Source organism: Ambystoma mexicanum, chromosome 7p (genome assembly GCF_040938575.1).
Source record: "Ambystoma mexicanum isolate Mex_15411 chromosome 7p, UKY_AmexF1_1, whole genome shotgun sequence".
Taxonomy (NCBI): Eukaryota; Metazoa; Chordata; class Amphibia; order Caudata; family Ambystomatidae; genus Ambystoma; species Ambystoma mexicanum.
In genome coordinates, this window is record NC_090939.1 from 829,063,904 (window position 1) to 829,083,555 (window position 19,652).

Here is a 19,652-nt window from a genome sequence, read left to right on the forward strand (position 1 = left end):
AAAGACCTCATTGCAGATGCTCCAGTACTCTCGAACCCAGATTATGAGAGGGAATCTTTCTTATTTTCACACTGCAATGGAACACTGATGACAGCAGTGCCCACACAGAAAACATCATTAGGACACAAACCATTGGCCTATTACAGTGGAACATTAGATGCAGTGATGCAAGGACACTTCGCGTGTGAACAGTCCCTCGCTGCAGCAGACTTCGCCATTGAAAAAAGCACCACAATCGTGATGGGATGTTCGGTAACACTATATGCAGAACACTCCTTATTTGCAATTCTTGAGAGGTCAAAATCAACATTAACAACACAGAGAGCAACAGCATACGAGATAATAATTTCGAGCACCAACATACATGTTGTCAGGTGCAAAACAGTAAACCCAGCAACATTTATTACAGAACCAATCACCACAGAGGACATGCAGGAACACGACTGCGTCACCTATGATGGAGAGGGAGATGACATTCCCAAAGCGAGCGAAAACGCCCTGAAGGAAGGAGAGATATATTTCATAGATGGGTCAGCATCGATAAACCCTGAAACAGGGGAGAATCATGTAGGGATGGCAGTAGTACGCATGGCGGAAGATGGCTATGAAACAATTGTCCAGAAGCGCCTCCCGTCCCATTACTCCGCACAAGCAGCAGAACTAACTGCATTGATTGAGGCACTGCATACAGCCAAAGGATGCACAGTAACAATATATTCAGACTCAGCATACGCAACAACCACAGTCCATTCAGGGCTATCCCGCTGGCGTAGGAGGGGGTTCAGGAGAGCGGATGGCTCACCAGTCCAGCACGCCGCATTATTGACTGAACTGATAGATGCATTAGCGGAAACATCGGTAGTGGCGGTGGTGAAATGCCAAGCCCATACCAACAACACAGATGCAGTCTCATTGGGAAACGTGGCAGCTGACGCAGCAGCGAAGGAGGCCTCATATTTCAAGACAACACCAACAATCGAATGCGTTATAAAATCAGCCATTACAGAGCCATTGGAAGAGGCGTACAGTAACACACCAATAGCGCAGATAATAGAACTACAAAGGAGAGCACCACAGGAGGAGCAAGAGTTGTGGAGCAAACGGGGCTGCAAACAATCAGCCACAGACCTAATTTGGAGACAGGAGACAACAGGAAAGGTAGTGATGCCAGTAGAATTGCTAGAGGTGGCATTCCAACAGCTGCACTTCCCAGCCCACGTAGCAAAACAACATATTGCCACAGACATCCATGAACATTGGTTTGTCCCCAATTTACAGGAACATTTGTCAAAATTTGTAGTAGAATGCACAACATGCCAAACATACACTTCAGGAATGACATTGAGAACACTGCGTGGCACCCTGCAACGACCAGTAGGGCTTTTTAGAGAACTACACATAGATTACGCTGACATGGGAGAGCAATGTAACGGAGCAAGGTATTTAATTGTAGTGGTATGTCCCTTTTCAAGTGAAGGGACCCCTGAGGGACCTTCGGATGTGGAAACAAGGCACAGTCACCACACTCGAATAGATACGCCAGACACGAGGTTCCGTTCCCAAAATCTAGGGTTTATTGCAATACAAAGAAGTCCCAGTTGGCAAAATGGTCCCACGCCCCGTGACGTGTGTCTAACAGACCTCGGAGGACGCAAGAGAAGAATGAAACGTACATCAGTGACATATATACAAACCAAGCACCTTACAATCAGCAATGACACAGTATGACACATTTGATGCTGCCCCCAATTCATTTCCCTTTGAATTAGAGGCGATGATTGACCAGTGTGACAAATATGATACCTTAGACCACCATATTTAGTAACGGTTTGCAATCTTCAATTTTACAGACACCATTCTTTATTTGCGAGAACACAGCATTTCTGTTTTTCATGGGCAAGGTGCGCGTAGGAGACTGGCACATACCAGACCTCACTATCTCTTAGTTTCGTTTCTCGCTCTAGAGGTCAGCCTGCTCTCCGGGGCCTCACTGAGCTCAGAAAGGGGGGCCGTAAAGAAGAGCATAATTCAACTCTTTAAATGCTAGTTTCGTACATTGCTAATCTTTCAGGAGACTCGCTGGCATTCGTGTACTGATTAAATGCCTTGCTCCCTGTCTTCAAGGATATGTGAGGGAGGGAATTGGGCATTTCTGTCTGGCTCTCCAGTATAATGTTTCAACATGTTTCTTAGCCTTGGACCATTGAAGCGAAATAATATCTACAGCAAAGCAGTTTTACATGAGGCAAAGTGGCAAAGTTAGAGAGAGCAGAGAGAGAATACAAAATGGCGATTCTGGTCATCTTAAAATGGCCTCACTCTAGTTGAACTAATAGCTACGTAATAACTAATGATTATATATTCTTAACACTGTAAATGAGGTGGTTGGTCTTCGGCCAACCAATTATCATTCATTTCTGGACCCTCAAGGGGTGTTTGGTTTTTCTGGACTGACAAACCCTCCTCTTGGCCGTATGCCAAACTCTCATCCATACATTGCATCTTCCTCCGACCAAGTATTTGGATTAGATTTGGAATCTGATTCAAATTCTGACTCATGTACACTTGTTGTCTCCTTGTTATTATTATCAATATCAATTACCATGAATTCTTTAATGGTTTCAGATTCGTTACTATGGCGAGTGCTTGATTTAGTAATGTTTTTTCGTTTCATCATTTGTACACACTATTCGCTAATTTCAGTACATACTATGGGGAGACAATGTATGCAACAACATGTCACGAATATTCCTAGGATTGCTACTAGGATTGCAAATAGCTTCCATCCCCAGGATCGCAACACTTCCCAGAACCAGGAGCTTATGTTCAATTCCCAGCCACCTTCAGGGGGGTGGAGATCAGAGCTTAACACGTGCAATGTTCTTATCGCCTCAAAAATCGTGGGGGAGGAGTCACTTACAAATACGCAACACGCTGATCCCACGATTTTGCAAACACCGCCGCGATCAACTAAGATTATATCAAGGGCCATTCTATTTTGCAGTGACATTAATCTAATTCCTTTTTCCTCGAGAGTCATATTATATAATCTGTCAGTTGTTCCATTTATTGTTTCTTCTAATATCCTCGACAGTCTTATGTTATAAGAGTTTATCGCCTGGCCCCAAAATGGTACAAATTATTTTGCTATGTCTTCTGCAATCAACCTGTTCCCACTATTGCGGCGAGGTCGTGACCTGGTCAGCTTGGCTATATCTGCTGTTTTTGAAAGGAACACCCCAGGAAACCTAAATAACACTTGCCTCCCCAGTTCCTAGGTAACCAAGGATATGCTTTTTCTCCACATATAAAATACACAGGATCTCCTAGATATATTGGTTCCACTTCTTTATCAAGAAATGCTATGTTCCTGCATCTGGTAAATGTTCCTACCTGGAAAGAACCCTTTTTCTTAAAACAGAATGGGACAAAATGAGGGTTATAATTCACTGTATATGAAGGGGGTTCCGCATCCTTATTCCCCTGTGGGTTCATGTGCAACGTGATAACAGACGTTTTATAAGGTACAGACAATCTATCCTGTGGCATTATTGCTGGTGTAATTAATCGTCTTTTATGGAATATGGAGCAACCCACTGGTTTCATAATCACTTCCTCAACTTCATTCATATTTGTTTTATCTAGTTGACCAGTTTCACTTTCGTTCCATTTCCCATAATATAGGGCACTCAGAGAGGTATAACATGCGGAAGTCAATGGCAGGGGCTGTACGTACCATCCTATTCCTTTGCCACCATGTTGAGGCAAATGGGCACAAACCCAGCAATTGGTTTTTTTTAGGATTGAGTGTGTCATATTCATTATTAATAGCAATGTGTTGTTCCCATATCCTTCTCTATGTCTTTCTTCCATTGGGGACAAGGTATAGGAAATCACATGGACTGGGCTTTCTGTTGTGGAAATGTTCATAATGGGCAAGCGTACTTCAAAAAAGGGTGCATTTCCTCTAGGTACCATAATACTGATATGGTCAGCATTGGGGCTAATATACTCATTATGCACATTACTATGGTTAGACCCAGCATACAATTCTTTTTACCATGTCCTTTTTCCGCCTTTCTATGTACTACGTTTAATTCTTTATCAGCATTGGTGCAGGAGGGGGCATTTACTGGTTCCGACATTTCTTCTCTTCCTTTTTCTTCTGCTGTGCTCGTCGTGAATATCTCTTGTTCATGTGCTTCCCAGGATGATGACAGAGTTCAATCAATGTCTACAATCTTTTTATGCCAGTTTGCTATCTGCCTGGATTGCTTTTTCATTTGGCAGGGCCTTTGTGCATTTTCACATTGCCCTATAGTTTCAGAGCAGCTGCCTTTGTACCACGAGCACCCCGCTTGTTCACTCGGGTTCCTGACACATGGATTTAGCCCTGAGGAGTTGCGTTTCGTGAGCTGTCTAACTTGCACAACTCTTACGCCGCCCTCCTCTAGGCCTCCGGTTCCCACTTCATCCAGAAATAGGAAACAGAGGCAAGAAATTCACCAAGAGATGAAAATGTGATTACTCCTTCTTTCTGCTCCGCAGGTTGTACCGATTTGCTCCTGGTACCGTGTGATCAACAAATAGTGCGGGTGCACTTCCGGTCTCGAGCTTGGAGTCGGCCTGGGGCACAATGGCAGATGATGATGGGTGCACAGGCGACAATGCAGGCTGTGGTGCAACAGAAGATGGTGGCCGCCACAGAGATGCAGAACCTGCTGGACAACGTTGAGGCACTCTTTGCTCTTCCGTTTTTAAGGCAATCTCATCAGGCTCTGTTTCACGATCAGGCAACTTATGTGGCAAAGGACTGGCAACAACCTTTTTCGTTTCTGGAACCGCTGCTGTCTCCTTCTGGTCTTTGTCCCGATCAGTTGACGTGTCGAATGGCGATGGGACTTTCTTGCTGTGCGTGGCATGAATCCACGCCTTGCGTCCATCCATGCGTATCGCTGTCTGCGTGGTCAGGAATATTTGATACGGCCCACGCCACCTGGGTGCCAGTGATGTTTTACGTTCGTAGTTTCTGACTAGTACCCAGGTTCCTGGCTCCAGTGCTTGTCTTGGGCCAGTATACCACACCGATATTGCCTCCTGCCCCTGCTGATGAATCAAACACAGTTTTTTTACTAACAAATTACAGTACATGCTGAGTACAGGGTATTCTACCTCTCATTCTCCTAGGCTGGGGTACGCACCACACATTCGCCGGTCTCCCCATTATGATTTCATAGGGGGAGAGCCCGGTTCTGGCCTGCACTGACGTTCGCATACACAGTAACGCTATTGGTAATGCATCTACCCAACTTAGTTTGCTGCCTGCACAGATCTTACTGATTTTGGACTTCAAGATTCCGTTATGCCGTTCAATAAGAGCGGCCGAACTCGGATTTCTCGAACAATGGAATCTTTTATTGGTCTGTAATCCTGCAGAAATCTGCAGTATCACTGCACCTACAAAGTGCGGACCATTGTCCGACCATATGACACGGGGCAGACCAAAGCGAGAGAAATACTCTTTTTGCATTACTTTCGACATGCTCATGGCTGTGCAGTCTTTCAATGGATATGCTTCCACCCATTTTCTGATTGCACATATGATCACCAAATCATACTTCAGATTTTGGCATCTCTCCGTTAGAGGCATAGAGGGAGGTCCAAAACGTCCTGTTGGAGTCGCCGTTCCCTTTCCCACATTGTGCTGTAGGCATGTAATGCAGTTTTGTACCAGCCTTTCGGCATTCTTTTTTATGAGTGGATTTTCCCAAACTGTGGCTAAATGTTGGACTATTTTCTTCGCACAGATGTGTGTGGGACTGTGAGCCATTGTAACCATTGCATTTACATAAACATTTGGCAACATCCAATTCCCACTTTTCTTGTCCACCCAACAACCCTCCAAATCCAATTCTGCAGAGCCCTTGGCCCATCCCTGTATTTCGTCGGCGGTAGCTTCCACCTGCATTTCTTTAACAGTCACAATTCAATTTTCTATCACGCAGGGCACTTCCTCCGATTGTACTGTCATAATTTGTGTATTCAAATCAGTGGCAGTCTGTTTCGCAATCTTGTCTGCAAATGCGTTTCCTTCTCCCACTTTACATGTCACCTTTTTATGTGCCTCACATTTCACTATTGCCAGGTGCTTTGGACACGTAAGTGCAGACAGTAATCGCACAATCAGAGGACCATGTTGAATTCTAGCCCCACGGGATGTTAAGAAACCTCTCTCGGCCCATAATCGGCCAAAGTTATGGACTACGCCAAAGGCGTACTGGCTATCAGTATAGATATTTACGCTCAAGTTCTCTGAAATTTCACAAGCTCTTGTTAAAGCAATTATCTCTGCTGCCTGGGCAGAGTTATAAGGAATTCTTTTACTCTCCACAACACTTTTTAATGTCGTAACAGCGCATGCGGCAGTTGATGTGCCGTCAGGTAGTTTCAAACAGGAGCCGTCACAAAACAGTTCCCCTTCTGGTTCCTTTAGTGGTGTGTCACTCAGATCAATTCTCCCTTTTGTTTCTTCCTCAGTAACCATTAAGCAATCATGGGGAGGCAATTCAGTCCCACCACTGTTTTCCCCGGGCATTGGGATTAATTCTGCTGGATTCAAAGCGCTACACCTCAAAATTTGGATGTGGGGCACGAACAATACAATTTCATATCTAGTGAATCTAGCAGAGGTGAGGTGTTGCGTCTGCGTTCTATTGAGTAGAACATCTATGGCATGTGGCACCATCAAAATTAAGGTGTGCCCCAAAACCATCCCTTCTGTTTGTTTCACTGACGCAGCAGCCGCTGCAACAGCTCGCAAACATTGTGGTAGTGCGCGCGCTACAGGGTCCAGCGCAGAAGAAAAATAGCCACACGGCCTATTTCTTCCACCCTATTCCTGTGTTAAAACAGACAATGTGCATCCTTCGTTCTCATACACAAATAGCCTAAAAACCTTTTCATAATTCGGTGTGCCCAAAACTGGAGCAGAACTCAAAATGGTTTTTAGCAAATCAAATGCTTTCTGACATTCTTCATTCCACTGCAAAGGCATCACAGCATCCTTTTTTGTCAATTCCACCATTGGTTTCACAATTAAAGCGAAGTTTATAATCCATTGACGGCAATAAGAAGCCATCCCTATTATCGGCTTCACACCTTTCTGTGTTGTTGGAATAGGCATACCAGAAATACTCTTTATCCTCTCTGGTATTAATCTTCTCCCTTCCTTTGAAAGTAGGTAACCCAAATAAGCTTCTTCTTTCTGACAGTACTGGAATTTCTTTAAGCTTGCTTTATGGCAATGCGTAGCTAGATGAGTCAATAATAGAACAGTACCTTCTTTACATATCTCCTCCGTGTCAGCAGCGATTAGTAAATCGTCAATGTATTGTAGCAACACACAGTCTGCTGGTAATTCTAACATGTCTAGCTGTTCTTTCAATGCTCTACTATATATACTCGGACTTTCAGTATAGCCTTGTGGAATGCGTGTAAATGTGAATGATCGTCTTCCTAGAGTGAAAGCAAATAAATACCTGCTTTATTTGTGTACTGGAATGCTGAAGAAAGCGTTTTTTAAATCGATAACACTAAAGTATTCTGCTGACGCAGGGATCATTGTCAAAATCGTAGTGACATCTGGCACTAATGGGAATTGGGGGTCTACCACTTTGTTCAGTGCACGGAGATCAATTATGAAACGGTACGGTGCCTCATTACTCCCTTTCTTGTACACGGGAAGAATGGGACTGTTACATACACTACCTGTAATTTCTTCAATCACTCCCAATTTCACTAAATCAGAAACAATGCTTTTCAAGCCTTTTTCTCCTTCTGCTGAAATTTTATACTGCGGAATACGTGGTAGCGTTATTCCTTCTTTTAATGTAATTGTTACTGGCTCTATTTTCAAGCATCCCACATCATTGTCATTCACGGCCCAAATGCAAGTTGGTACCTTATTCAATTCCCCTGATAAAGGTTCTGTCACAAATTCAGAAGTCGGCATAGTCTGGGGACAAATAGTCAAAAATCCCCCATCTGGTGTACAATGGATAACTGCGCTTAGTTTTTTCAATAGATTCAATCCTAAAAGATTTTCCCCACAATGCTCTGTTAAAAGAAATGGACAATGTTCAGTTAAAGGCCCTATTGTCACTGCTACTGATTTGGACTTGGGGTTTATTACTGGGGTATCTGCGAACCCTTCTAAAATATTCTGTCGCCCTGACAGAGGTATGTCTGGAACCATGTGATGATCTATCGAGCACTTTTGTGCCCCCGTGTCTACGAGGAATCTATGCTCTTCATTCCCGATTTTCATCTCTACGTAGGGTCCTTTCTGATTCACGGGAATTGACACTGGTTCCGACCCCTGTCCTGGGCTGTCCTATTGAGGTAACAACACATAATCCGATGTGTAGTCTCCACTGTTATTATAGTATGCACCTGTCTGGTTATCAAAAATGTTCCCCCCTCTCCCTCTACTTCCCGTTTGTACACCCTGCTGATTTTGACTTTGAGTAGTTTGATTCGGAGCCTGGCCTTGATTCTGTGCACCATTCCCATAATTATTTTGGTGCTGCTGCATATGATTTCTGTTGTGACCATTTGTTCCCATGTGCCCTCTGTGATGCCTTCTCTGACTATAGGCGCCTCTATTTTGCAAATGCGGACATTGTGCCCGCCAGTGTCCTTCCTCTCTGCAGTATGCACATTGGTTTAATCCCAAAGGCCCTCCATGCATATTCGAATTTCCCCATCTCTGTTAATTTCTCCTTCCCCTGTTGTGTCCTGCTACCTGCTGGAGCAACACTCGTGTTTTCAAGTTTGTACTATCCCTTGCTTCTCTTTCCTTCTCGGTATTTACCCGGTTCTCATAATATTGGGCCATGTGTAATACTTCTCCTAGCGTTTTTGCTTGCCATGCACTTTCTGAAGTCATTATCAAATTTTGAATCTGAAGTATTAATCCCCTCACATATTTATCCACAAATAACCTTTTCCCTGCTTCCGTACTCACATCGTGTCCACTGAAATCTGTAAATACTTCTTCGAATCTGTTGAAATAATCTGTGCACAACTCATCTTTACCTTGAACACACGCCGTCATCTTGTCCCATTGAATTCCTTTCTCTGGGACCAATTCTTTTAACTTCTGTACTATTTGTGCCGGTAATGCTAACATATTCGCCCCTGGCTGTGCACCCGCTGCTTTATACTTATCTTCCAGTATTAAATTTGCCCACGTGGCACCATAGGCCGTCTCATCATCTACCTTTCTTATTCATTTCCATATGTCCGCTGGCAAAATTACGGGGAATATTAAGTCTATATCACCCATAGTGAACACTGAGGATTGCAATAAAGACTCTACTTCTTTATAAAAACCTGATGGATTTTTCCGTATGTCAGGGATTGTCTGTTTTATATTATTCACTTCCTGTCTAGAGAAGGGAACATGCACGTATTGGGCTGTATAATGTGCTGGGATTACCACAGGTGGCGCACTGCCTACTGCGGGAGTCTCTATCTTCCTTACAAAAGTAGGAGGCACTTCTCTCATGGGGAAAGCCACACTCACTATTCCTCCCCCCTCCCTCATATGCAACAATATCCCCAAGTTGAGGGATAAGGCTGTCTCTCCTGTTCCTCATTCCATCGCACTCTTATATACTGCCAACAATTCAGGAGGGCTCACCTTTTCCCCGCGTATATCTTTGTTTATCAAATATTCAACCATCGTTTGTAACGCTCTCCTTTTCATTGCTAACGTGTATGCATCAAATATTCCATGTATTTCCATTGTGGGAATACTGGGATCTGAAATCCATTTTTGTGCCGCCCGCATACATACTTTTATCTCTGCACTAATTTGCGCTGCTGGTGATGAAAATTGCTGCTGTCTACCCCTCTCAATATTCTTTCTCCCATTCCCCGGTGTGGCGAGTACTTCAGAATACTCTTCATCCAATTCATTCTTTATTTCGAACAGTCGCGTCACATACTCTTCTATTTCTTCATCTCTCTCTCTACAATGGGCTAATGCATTCAAGTCCAACAATCATTGCGGTGGTAACTTCCCAATTAACTTTTTCCATTGTCCCGACAAATATTCCCCCATGCATTCCAACAATACCTTCCTTTCGTTGTTCCTTCTGAAGTCATATAAGGACGCTAGCGTGGATGCCCCATCATTCTCGTCTATATACATTTCCGCCTGTTCTTGCAGCTCCCGCTTTCTCTCCTTACTGATCGCGCTGCGAGTTACTCTCGTACATTCATTCTGCTCAATTCCACTCATGGGAGGGGTGGTCGGAACAGTGGCACCCTCTTGATCAGGAGGTGCGGAGGGGGCAGTGAGAGTGCGATATGTCTGCTGGGGCTGTGGTAATTGCGCAACACTCGGGGCTGGCTGGCTAGTGGGCAGTGCAGTTACTGATGTAGCCTGTGGCTGTGCTGGGATTGGGAGGGGCTGAGCAACGGGAGGGGGTTGAGCAGCAGCTACTGACGTAGTCTGTTTAGTTTCACTCCTCGGGCCCTGTTTTGTTTCAGTTAAAATTTTGTTTATTTATTCGTCCGATGAGTGTAGCTCTCTTTGTGGATATATTTTTTCTATGTTTAATTCATTGCGCTGTCTTGTCTTTCTCAGGCTATTACTCCACTCCTCCTCCTTCTCCTCAGCTTTCTCCGCCTTTGACTTATGCCTGCGTGCATGTTTCTCTCTACTTCTAAATCGGAGCATTGCTTCCCTCCTCCAGTCCCTAAGGATATCAAGTGTCCCAGGGCGTGCTTTCTTACTTATCAACACCTTTTCCAGGTTATCTATACGTTGCATCTCAAAACTCCCATCCCTCGGCCACTGAAGATTTTCTTGTTTTCTGGTTTGCTTATGCCAAGTTTCACAAAACATTATCGCTCCCATACCATACTTTATGTACATATCATAAGCCGGCGTTCCTCCCGGTGGTGCTTCCTGGCCAGTTTCCAAAGATTGTTCGCCGCAGCGGAAAAATCCTGCTAAGGTGGACAATACCCCAGGCATGTTTTAACCTTTCCCTTGGCTAATCAAACTTACTCTGGGTGTTTGATTTCACAAAATCAACTCTCAAGCAATATCAGGATCACTTACGAATCGGGGCACGACTCACCTTATTAGTCAATTTGTCTTTTCAAGACACAATTCATCCATATACTGACACAACCAATGACGTTGTGTCTGCGTATCTCGGCTCTGTCTTGTTTCAGGACCCTCGCCTCCTTATTTTCTGGACAGGGACGTCGATCAGGGATCAGTGGTGTGCAGATCTGAAAAGGAGTCTCTCATCGCTTTTGCAGGGGCGCCCCATACACCTCTTGATCCCGACTCGATCGCTCCCGTCCTCGCCGTTCTTACCGCCTTGCTTATTTTGCAACGTACACGATGGAACAAGTGGGGGAGGGTCCCTATTCGGGCAGCATCTTGAAGGGGCCCCTGAGGGACCCTCGGATGTGGAAACAAGGCACAGTCAACACACTCGAATAGATACGCCAGACACGAGGTTCCGTTCCCAAAATCTAGGGTTTATTGCAATACAAAGAAGTCCCAGTTGGCCAAATGGTCCCACGCTCCGCGACGTGTGTCTAACAGACCTCGGGGGATGCAAGAGAAGAATGAAACGTACATCAGTTACATATATACAAACCAAGCACCTTACAATCAATAATGACACAGTATGACACATTTGATGCAGCCCCCAATTCATTTCCCTTTGAATTAGTGGCAATGATTGACCAGTGTGACAAATATGACACCTTAGACCACCATATTTAGTAACGGTTCGCAATCTTCAATTTTGCAGACACCATTCTTTATTTGCGAGAACACAGCGTTTCTGTTTTTCATGGGCAAGCTGCACGTAGGAGACTGGCACATACCAGACCTCACTATCTCTTAGTTACGAATCTCGCTCTAGAGGTCAGCCCACTCTCTGGGGCAACGCTCTGCTGCCGATCCAAAAAGTGTGTCCTTGTTACATCCAAGTATAAATATAAGTAATGATTATGAATTGAATATATACGATGGCGACTACTATTGGCCGAGCAATGTAGCTAACACAAGTTCGCATGCCCAAGCAACAGTAGAGCCCAGCTCATATTACGCTGATGCCACTAATGAGTACACACATGATAACATATTTAATGGTAATGACACAGCTTGGGCGGGCATGTTCCCAATACATTAACAAAGAGTGAAGAGCTACAAGGAGGGAGGGAAAAGGAGAAGGAAGAGGGGGGCAAAAGGGAAAAGATATGACATTTATCATGACCTGGGGTTAGATGAGATAGAAGACCCTCGTCACCCAGATCAATCAAACAAGTGGTATTCGGACATGAGTGCCACGGTAAAGCAGGCGACAAACGAGAGCTGTTACATTTGTTCGCTCATACCACATGAATCAGGAAGTATGTGCCCCCATCTGGTCGCAACATGTCACGAAGCTAACGTGGGTCACAGCATTGGAAAAAACTATCAAAATACAGAAAGAAGTACCACATGAACTGTGTTTCCATGGGGAAGGAAGAGTGAACATGGGGGGAAACAAAGAAATGAAACAAGACGGTAATCATACCTGACATGAAGAAAGGCACCGCTGCACTAATGGACATGTACTGGACTTGCGGCAAACAAGCCTATCTACACCTCCCAATAGCATGGAAAGGTACATGTGCCTTGGCCACCCTCCACACAGCCCTGATGGTAATACCAGAGAGTCATATACACAGAAAAGAAGGGGAATCGGCTGGCATATCGGCAGCAGGGCAATTGGCTGAACCATCGACAGCGCCCCAAGTGATAACAGAAGCTCCAGCTTACAAACTATTGTCAGAATATGTACTGAAGAAAAAACTATCACGAAGTAAAAGGTCTTCCAATTACATCTCATCAGATTCATCGAAACTCCTTGCTGAGATCCCGCAGAAGTACAAGCTCTTCATCAGCAGAGACATTTTTCGCATCACTCCTTGTCCCGGGACTCCAAGCACGAACAAACGCCAAATTGTTGCAGATAGTGCGCTGGGAGCTCATCCAACTGGCTAACGACACTGAAGAAGGGTTCAACGTTATAAAAATAGAGCTCCGTGCACTGCGCCTAATGACAAATGCAAAACAGATATGTTCTAGATCTCCTCATGGCAATGGACGGTGGTGTTTGCTGAAAAATTGGGGGGGGGGGCGTGTTGCATGTTCGTGCCAACTGAAGATGCTGATAACGGGACACTCTCACATGTGATAACAGCAGTACACAATCTAGGAGAGAGGATGAGAACAGAAGGAGGCGAGGAAGAAAGCACATGGTTTGACAATCTATTCAGCTGGATACCATCATGGGTAAACGTGGCAATGAAAATACTCATCCCCATCATCGTCTTTGTGCTCCTATTCTTCTTTGTGTGCCAACTGGGACTCCGGTGTTGTGAAAAGAGCATGCCTACCTCAACTATGATGATGGTAACAATGGGCCGACCGACAACGGTAGCTACTATGATAGACGCACAAATACAAACAGGGGAATACAACACACCACAATACAGGATGACAGCCATTTACAGGCAATACGGGGACAGGGTTGATAATTTGCACCACACAACAATAAAGGAACCAACAGAGCTACAATGGTACAGAGAGGTATGGGTGGATTTAGATGGAGATGGTGGGATCTACTTGATGTGTACACCAGACGAATATGCCAGAAGAGGGAATAGCCTAAGAAGTGCATGCAGGGCGTGGATGCCAATAAAGGACACCCCCGCATGGGATGAAGCAGTAGTGGAGGCTGAGTATTACCGAAGGGAGAATGAAAAGAATAAAAAATAAAATATTCGTTACTTTAGATGTAACGAAAGGGAGGAATGTGTGGGAGCGAGTGGCCAGCAGGCCCCTCTCTGCCTTCACTTCTCAGTACAAAGCTTAGACCAACTGCCTCCAGTAGTGGGTTCGCCCCTTGCCCTTATGCAAAGTTAACTTTCGTTGACTTTTGTGTAGCTGGAACCACTGAGCAGGACACAGGGCATCCATCTTTTGTGCCCCCTTTCGACTCCATCTTGGCGACCAGGCCTCACTGCGAAAGTACAAAACGCTTCTCTCCCTCTCCTCACTGCGTTCAGGCACACAGAGCACATGGCCCCCACCTTCGTTCCCACTCTGACTGGAAAACTCTGCGGCTCCATTCTCACGCTGAAGCCGGAGGTATTTGCAACAACTAATAAATGTATCACATCCGTCTTCCTCTGAGATCACTGTCCTGGGGGCAACCAGACGTGGACTCCCTGCTCACTGTGCTCAGAGAGACAAAGCTTCACCTCACTGATGAGGCCCAACAAGGCTGAAACACGTGTATGGGGTTGCTTTTGGTACTCTTGTTCAGAGAGGAATTGCCATAGCATTTTGGTGCTGGACTGCCCATGTGGGCGGGACAAAGACTGATATCGTATGGATATTTCCCATCTGTGAAAGGTACAGTGAGCAAAAAGCGTGTGCTGCAAATTCTCATCTCGGAACAGGTTATCATGCCATGTTCTTTCTGGAGAGGAGCGCCTGCTACCTTTTTTGAAATGCATGTGAACCAGCATGAACTAAGCACATAGCTGGTTCATCTCCACAAACGTGTCCTTGCCCCCGCACCGTCGCTGATGGAAACTTACTGCCATTCTGACCCTGTGTCCCTGCAATATATTCCTTTCATGTGCCAGAGCACCGACCATGCCATGATGCCCACCCAGCAGACCCCCAACTAACATTAGACCCCTACTGCAGTATATCGTGCTTAATACTAACAAATGCCACATACCTGAGATTCTTGTGAGACTAACCCTACAGTTCAATGAGAGTATTATAGTGGTCAAGACTCTTAAACCTGTGACCTGTATAACCCAAATGTTATAGATGATATAGACACCTGTGTGATTTGTATAGGGACATGATAAACTACTGAGAGTCTTTTGATCAACCATTATTTAGTGCATGCATTATTTAGAATGTATTTGTTAGCTTAGATAGTGACCACCCTGCTTCACGGTGATCTGACCTTCACCCATTCGGAGCACAGATATCTGAGGTCCATCCTCCCGCAAACCAAGCAACCAACCAGGAGGAAGAGATGATGCCCACACCTAAGACACCACCCTGGCTGACCAATCCGGATCCAACGTAGCATCATATGTTAGATATGTCATTGTGCCTATATAATGTACTGTAACATTAATTTTGCCAGAGCGCTCTCAGAGATCTAGATAAACTTTTCCTTGAACTCTCGCAGCCTGCTCTCTTTGCCTTATTCCCCGTCCGGGGAGTGTCCGTTTTATTCTCTTGCACGTGGAAGACGGGGAGGGCACAAACACAGCTCACAGCTGCAGCATCAGGTAGCACAGACTATACGAAGCACTGTCCCACTGTGTATGAGCAGCAGTGTGTCATGTTGCTGAATTGGAGGCTTCCCGCTGTCTCCGGCTGTATTACTCCTCACCTGTGGCCCACAACCCTCTCGGTCAGCACAGGGGAGAAACTAGATGAAATTTGCAGCATCATTGCCGTTCAGGACCCCAAGATCGCAGAACCCCATTCAGCGTAGTTCTGCTGCGAGCGCGGGCAGCACACCGGTACAGCCCTTCCCCCCTAAAAGGCCTCCAAGAGCCGCAGGCTCAGTTACTGCTGCGGCCGCCTTCAATGTATGTGCCGGTGGATTGCTGGTGTACGCACACCCGCCCACCCGGCAGCTCGCCTCACCGCTAAGTTTCCACTGGAGCACAATCTCCACAAGGTCCGGCCAAGATCTGCTAGAATGTGGGTGCAACCCAGTGCAACCACGGAGATACTGAGTTTGGTCTTCTGAATATTAAGGATATTACTCGGCCCGAAGCACAGAATCAGACGACCATTCTAGCTGCTGCTCAGCAGCGCCACCAGCCTTCAATATTCTAAAATATCACATCTAACCGTATAAACAGTAGGGTGGCAATCAGAAAGGAAGTAGAGAGAATCTCATCTTGTTTGTTATGGTAATGTATTTCAGTTTTTCATTATAAGAAGAAAGGTGAGAGAGAGAATTGTGGGTGTTTGGAAATTGTGAGAATGGATAACTACCAGGAGTGGTTGGAGGAAAATGTCCCCACAGAGGAGAAATTCCAGGAAGAGGACGATGAGGAGCTGCCTCCAGGAGGCGGTTCCAGATGCTCTGGATTATCTGAGTTTATTGTTTATGTTCCTATAAAATGCATTAAACAATAATACATGTTAGTAAAGCTTGTTAAAGAAGATGGTATTGAAAGTGAAATGTGTGAGTGAGGTATTTATATTTAATGGTGTTTTTCTCTCTCGCTTAGGTTTGGGTCATGGGTAGGAGTTAGCATGAGTTCCATGGGGAGGGAGAAACATGCTACCATGATAATAACAGTGAATGCTTCTGGGCAAGAGAGTTATTGGCTCTGGTAATGTCATGGGGCTATGGCTAATGCACTTGCTTCTTTTTGGGTCTGTAAATTGGCATCAGGTTTTCTATGATCTAAGCAATAAATGTTGGTAATTGTGGTTTTAGGTATGCCTTAGCGTGGTAAAGCAGATGGTGTTGAAAGTGAAATATGTGAGAGATGTATTTGTATTAATGATGTTATTCACTGTAGGTTAGGTGTAGGCCATGAGTAAGTGTTAGCATGAGTGCCCCGGACAGCGTATGCCACCATGATAGTAGCATTGAATACTTCTGGCAGTGGCGGTACTGGGACTGCTAGTGTTATGAGGCTAATGTTTCACTTGGGTCTGTAAGTTGGTATCAGGTTTTCTATGACCTAAGTAGTAAAGGTCAGTAATAGAGATGAATATGGTTTTAGGAATGCCTTAGTGTGGTAAAGAAGACAGTATTCAAGGTGAAATATGCGAGTGAGGTATTCATAGTTACTGGTTAGTAATCTGTGTGCTACTAGTAAAAGTACTTTGAAGTTAATTATGTCTTTACTTGTTTTATAATATCAAGTCATTTAAGTGAGGAAAAGGATTCTTGGGCAGCCACCAGAGGACTTGCCAAAGGATGACATTAAAGAATCTTTGAATGAAATTAAGGTTATTTAGCAGAGAATTGTGCTGGAAAATGGGATTGCTAAAAAAAGGAAATTATGGACTGAAAGAAAGTTGGATCGTCTGATTGTGGGCAATTTTGATACTTAAGGTGGTTCCTCTTTTGGAGATAAGAAAAGAAAAAAAATTCGTACAACCACTTTCCTTCATAATATTTTTCTTTTAAATCTAAGTTTTGCTTCTTGTTATAACTTTTAAAAGTGCTTGTGTTACAGGTGTTGGAAGATGTAGTAATAGTTAAGTGATTGAAGGGTTGTGCATGAAATTATGGTCTGTGTGTGCCTGATGGCCATATTACTTAACTGCTTTGCTTGAATAAACGGGACACTATTAGATTGTGACCTGTTTATTCAAACACAAAAAGATTAACAGCATCTTATGTTAAAAAGTCAGGGTGCTAATACGATAGCGCAGTCGCTGCACTATAGTTAAGTTGAATAACAAGCTAAAAAATGCTATTGAGGCCTACTCCGACTAGAGAAAAAGTCCACATTTCTGCCTAGTGCACCGCAAAAACCACTGGACGGATTTGGACCAGGTACAAAACTACTTGGACACGAAGCAATGACTCGATTCCCAGGAGGGGACTTTGGTTACTGCGTCTAGCAGTTTTAAAAATATTTGGTGAAGAAGGGGTTGCCCCCTTCTCCCAAAATTATAGCATATAACCCATGGTGCTTAGCAGGAGCGAGAGGGGCTTTTCACAAATTAAAAGCCACCATTTCTTTTGGTTCGATGAGAGAGATAACCGCGGTTATTACGGGAATTACTGCGGCTGGACAAAATGCCATTTTGAGGGTGGAATAGCATTAGACTAGAGGTGGGGACGGGGAAGGAGGACACCATGTGAAATTGGGAAGTTGGGGGGCTGGCAACCAAGCTTAGAGCTTGAACGTTTTAGCATGACCACTTCTATTCGGCAGGATAACCGTGTTCATAAAAGAAAACGCAATCCGGAATGAACTGGGGTTCTTTACAGGCACCTGTAGATAGCCATTTGTAGTACATTGCTAGAGGCCTGGTAGTGTGTTTAAAATATACAGATTGCACGGACGAAGGACATGGTCACTGACCAGGGCCAAAGGCCCTGGCTAGTTGGCCGAAAAGACATGGATAGTGGTCACGGCCTAGTGGGTCAAAAAGATATTGGGGGAATATGTACAGAGGACACGGCCAAAGGCCATGGCTCGTGGCTCGGTATTGTTTTAAAATATATAGTGGGCAAGGCCAAGGGCCGTGGCCACCTTGTGGGTTCAAAAGAAACATATTGGGGGAACATGTTGAGTGGACACGGCCAAAGGCCATGGCCACTGGCCGGCCATGGTTAGTGGCCCTTCCCAAAACTATGGTACAAAAATAACCTTGAAATTCACTGAGAATACTTTAGGTAGGGTGCAGTTAAGTTGAGCCTATTTAATGCAATGAAACCATTGAAATTCAGTGAATGTCGGAAGTCATGACCAGCTTAACTCGGCACGTACCGTTGCAAAGCCCATGAGCACATATATTATAAGAGAAGGGATTCACAATGACATACCAAATGGCATTATGGGAGACATAGCATTATGGGGTACATGAACGAGAGCACGTCGAGTGAAGCTGGTCATGACTTTCCACGGTTTATAGTAAAAATATCGAAAACAAAATAGTCGAAAGTCAAAATATCGAAAAAAAGTTACAAAAAAAAGTCAAATTTCTTTTTCATTACGTTTTGTATTCGAAAACCCCCCATTTTTTTTTTACCTTTTTTTTTTACATGCGAGAGCCAAAAAATAAATATAAATAATAAAATAAATTTTTGGGGGATATTTTGACTGCACACCACTTTCCACATCTGCTGAATTCCAAGGGTTTTGTTGCGTTAAATCTGCTCAGCTTAACTGCACCTTAACTGAAGTTTCTTCAGTAAATGTATAGTATATTTGATGGTAGGCTGAACTGGCTTATTACAAGAGCGGTGCCGCTTGTTACGCATTTTCCATAGCTTTGGCCTAAACCCTTGTTCTTGGGGTGTGACTGACTGATGCAGTGTCCTGTGTCATGTTTCACTGGCCACATCCCCCTCTGGGCCACTGCTCTCACTCTGCTTTCTTGTCCATCACTCCATCTGGCTCATCGTTCACCTCTCTCTCCTGTCCCCCTCTATTGTGACTATTGGTTAAGCTTTTTCAAATTTGGACTTTGAGTCAGATCTTCAAAAACTGGAGCATCTAAAATAGAGCAGAGGGTGTGCTGTTTTTAGAGGCCCCATTTTTGGAAATGAGGAGGTGACTTTATTCTCAAAGGTGATCTGCACATGTCCTGGGGTTTGACCGTTTTCGCATGACCACTTCTATTCGGCAGGATAACCGCGTTTATAAAAAAGAACGCAATCCAGAATGAAAGTGTTTCACGCAAAATGACAAGTGTAGGGGGAAAGGGAGAGGGCTAGGGAGGGAAAGAGGACCTGAGGGTAGTGGGGGGAGCATGCCAAGAGGAGGGGGCACTTGGTGAGGGCCTGGCAGGGCAGGGAAGAGCTTTGGATTTTGCACAGTTTTTA